Below are 4,538 nucleotides of genomic sequence, written 5' to 3' on the forward strand. Positions count from 1 at the left end.
CCGCCCCAGCCACTGTGGAGAACAATAGGGAGGTTCCTCAAAGATCTACAAATAGAACTAACATTTGATCCAGCAGTCCTACTTCTGGGTATCTATCCAAAGGACAGGAGAATGCTCAGTCAGAAAAGCGCTTGCACATCAATGTTTATTGCAGCATTATTCACTATCGCTAAGACATGAAACCAACCCAAATATCCACAAACAGATGAATGGATTGAAAAAGTGTGGCACATACACTCTATGGAATACTACTCAGCCATAAAAGACAACAAGACCCTGACATTTGATAGAAAGTGGTCAGATATGGAGAATCTATTGCTGAGTGAAGCAAGCCAGGATATGAAAGAAAGATATGGTATGTGTCTACTTAATATGTATTGACTACCTGCACTTCATGGTTTAGATCAAAATATTGGAGGGCATAAAAGCAGTGAAAATAGTTAGCAATGATGAAGACAGCGTGGAATGGGGCAGAAGAAGAGAAGAGTATGGAAAAGGATACTAAGAGAATAAATAGAAAGGCATTATTAACTGTCAAGAACTATGGAGTATGAGCAAAAATTTCCTTTTTGATATGTAAAGGTATTGTGAAAAAAATGTAAAAATAATTAATAAAAAAAGAAAGGTATGATATTAGTAGGAACAGATATGGTTTATTACCTGTTGATGATGACGTGTATAGTATTCTCAACTGGACTGGTCTGAGAAGTATTTCATGTTGGGTAAACTCTTTTTACAAGCAAAATGATAAATAGTGATTGGATGCTTAAAAAATAATTGGAATAATAATAATAATCTGGAAAAAGTAATAATGAAAAGCTATTGGATGATGATGATGGGGATTTTAATGTCTTTGTATTGACTGATATGCATGGTATTCCTTCTGGAAAAAGAAATGTAATACATTGTAAAGTTATATGTGATTCAATGTAATATAAACAAAATTATGATAAAAAAAAATTCTGGCCTCAACAGCTTGAAAAACACAATGAGGACCAGTAGGTGGCATAGTGGTTAAGGTGCTAGACTCCCACATGGCTGACGACAGTTTAAGTCCTAGACCTGGCAGCTTGAAACCTGTGCTGGGGGCATATGTGTGCGTGCCCCAAATCTCAAGAGAAGAATGAAGGAAAAGGGATTGCAGTGTGGCCATCTCCCTTGGGAGGTGATTTTTGACTTTCTCTCTCACTCTCTCTGTCTCTTTCTGTGTCTCCACCAAGCACGTGCACCCTATAGCAAAAACAAAACAAACAAAAACCTCTCTTAAAAAAAAAAAAAAAGAGAAGTGTGTGCATATGCCAAATCCTGATAGAATGGAGAAATGGAGAAGGGACTGTGGCATAACCACGCCCCATGGGGGTGGGGGGTTCTCCCTCTGTCTCTCTGGCTGTCTGTCTCTGGCAAGTACACATACTCTCTAGCAATTAAATAAAGAAAAAGGAAGAAAGAAAGCGAAAGAAAAAGAAAGAGGAAGAAAGACAAGGAAAGACAGACAAAGAAAGACAAGGAAAGAAAAAAGATCTACCCTTAGAACTGTAAAGCAAAAGTCCTCTGGTAATCAATGAGTACTCAACCAGAATACACCTCATGTAGGAGCTGACAGAAGAATGAAAGACTGTGTGTGTAATAGTATTTGCATTTCAAGATGCGGCTTTTTAGTTGTGCAGGTCTCTCCAGCGGCAACTATGCAAAAAAATAGTCTTAAGATCCAATACCATGAAGTCCACATTTTATTTGCAACCACACCACATGTTCCCGAAGACCTCCCTTTTTTTCTCTTTACCTCATGGACTGCAGAATCTCAAAAATTTAAAGAGCCCTTCCATCATTTATCAACCCACTCCAGTTATTCGGTTATTCGGGAGTTCTTAGCAGTGTTTGTAAAAGGCATACAGAAAGAATCACGAAAATATCATCGCCCTTGCTTCGGTCTGTGTTGCTGAGATGGTGATGGAGCTATCTTTGATTTTCATTGAACATCAAATTCGACCGTTTTTATTGCCCAAGATTTCAGAGACGAACACAACTTTTTTTTTGTTTTATTGGGGGCATTTTCATGGATTATATTACTATCGTTAAAATGGAAAAATCTTAATAAAACTGCTGCGTAGAATCAATGTAATCACAATGAAAGTCCTATCAAGTTTAGTTTTCTTTTTTTATTTTAATTTTTTAGATAAATTCAAGCATATTATTTAGCTTACAAAGTGAACATTTCAGTATGTGTGTGAACATTTCTCCCCAGTCCAGTTGATCAGAGTCTTCCACCAATAACACCACACCTCCCCACCCCGTCAAGGCTCTGTCTCCGTATCCCTCTTCCAAATGTGCTTCCTTAGGTCCGTCTTCTCCACACACTGCACTTCTGGCACTAACCCCCATCTCTACGAATACAACTTTTTGGATTGTTGTTGGTCGAGTTTGTCTTAGATTCCAATGAAGATCTGTGTTTCTTCTTTTTATTGGCATGCATGACATATTCATGTGTATATGTTGTTTTTGATCAGGATTGCCAACAGCTGCGGGGGTTCACATCGTACTTCTTTCTTTGCTACAAGCAGCATCTTGAACGCTGAGTCACTGACACCAGTCTAACCTATGGTATGAGCCAACAGGATACAGGATTTCTAATACCTTAGAGAGAGTGTCTCACTGAGCACCCACTGTGTTCTCATGCAGGAAACACTAGATGCCTAGAATCCCAACATTGCACATATTCAGTGGGTGAGGCAGACATACGTCAGCAAGTGGTGACAGAGATGTGATGAGTACTGGGGGAGAGGATGCGGGCTAAGTCAGTGGGGACAGGCGAGGCGAATTGATGTTTTTTTCTGGAAGGCGATCTGAAAGGGCAGAGTTTCTTAAGCTCAGGAGAGTAGGAATTGGGCAGGTGGATGAGGGGTGGAAGGCAAACCAGGCAGGGGACAAAACGTGAAAGATGTGAGGGTCCAGGTGGCGAAGGACCTACTTTATCGTACTAAGAAGTCTGGGTTTTACACACATGTGTACTGTTGTTCTCAACATACACAGTTCTTCATGGTTAAATGATTTGTACTTTGATTTAAAATAACTTCCAGGGGCGAGTCCCACAGCAGTGGTTAAGTGTTATACACTGGGAGGCTCATCCCCCATGGCTGATCACAGTTTGAACTTTGGCCCCAGAGACTTGAAAAACATTCTGTGTGTGTGTGTGTATGTGTGTTTGTGTGTGTGCGCGTGCGTGCCCAAGATCCTGACAGGATGGAAAAATGGAGAAAAGAAGGATTTGTGACATGACTATACTCCACTGGGGGTGCGTTCTCTCTCTCTCGTGCATGTGACTTCTGGCAATAAATAAATAAATAAATAAAGTAACTTTAAAATTCTTATTAACTTTTTGTCATTAAGCATTTTTTTTAATTTTAAATTTATTCATTCTCTACATTAATTCACTATACACCATCACAACACACAAATGAATTTTCCATCCAAAATACACTGTGCATTGACTCAATCAAGCACATCAACATACATGTTCTCAGCAAATAATTTTCCAATTCTTATGTCCTGCATACCTTGCCTTTTGTTTTGCCATCCCTGATTCCCCATCCCCCACCCTCTGCCATGTCCCATCCTCTTCCCACATTGTCCCTGGCATCCACGGTTGCCCTCCATGCCTTTCCCGCCTCCAATCATTCAATTGATCTGCCAATGAACTTAATTAGTTTAAATATATCCAATAGCTAGCACAGCTGACACATACCTATACATGAACCCAAGTCTGACTTTAGGCATAAACCCCAGTGAGTAGAGTGAACATACTATAAAGTAGTACCCAGCTGTGCCCATACAGCTCGCTGCAGTCGTCAAAAATGCATTTTTTTTTAAAAAATGATAAGAACAGTTTTACCAGTTTTTTTTTTTGCCTGCAACTTTTTTTTTTTTTTTTTATATTACCTAACATTCATTCCCTGAGCATCATCACAACATACTAAATGTGGTTTCCAATCTAGGATAAACTGCATAGTGGCTTAATCAAGCATGTTATCATCAATAATATTCCATTTCTACTTTCATACATATGTATACATATATATATGTTTTTTATCCTATGTTTTACCCTCTGCTCTTTCCCCCTCTCCCATTACACTTTCTCTGCTATATATAGTTGTCTTCCAGAGGAGTTATTGAAAATGTAAAACTGATAGGGTTTTGAAAGTGAGCCCCGAGAACAAGATTCCTCATGGCTCCTGATAGATCTAAGGGCACTGTAGCTAAACATTGAAATACTATTAGGGTTAACATATTCCTCAATATCTACTGAATCTGCTGCACCTGCGATCACAACAGAACGGCAAAGAGATTCCTGATCACCTCTTTCTGCTTACTCCTGAACACTCTGATTGAACATCAAGAATTCGAAAGAAACACACCATCCATCAGATGACAAGAAATCACTGCAGGACCACAAGAAATATGGGAAAGCAAGAAAATACCTCTCCTCCAAGACAAAAGAATAACTCCTCTTCATCCACAAGCAGTTCAATGCAAATCATGGA

The sequence above is a fragment of the Tupaia chinensis genome, unplaced genomic scaffold (genome assembly GCF_000334495.1).
Source record: "Tupaia chinensis unplaced genomic scaffold, TupChi_1.0 Scaffold000568_1, whole genome shotgun sequence".
NCBI lineage: Eukaryota > Metazoa > Chordata > Mammalia > Scandentia > Tupaiidae > Tupaia > Tupaia belangeri.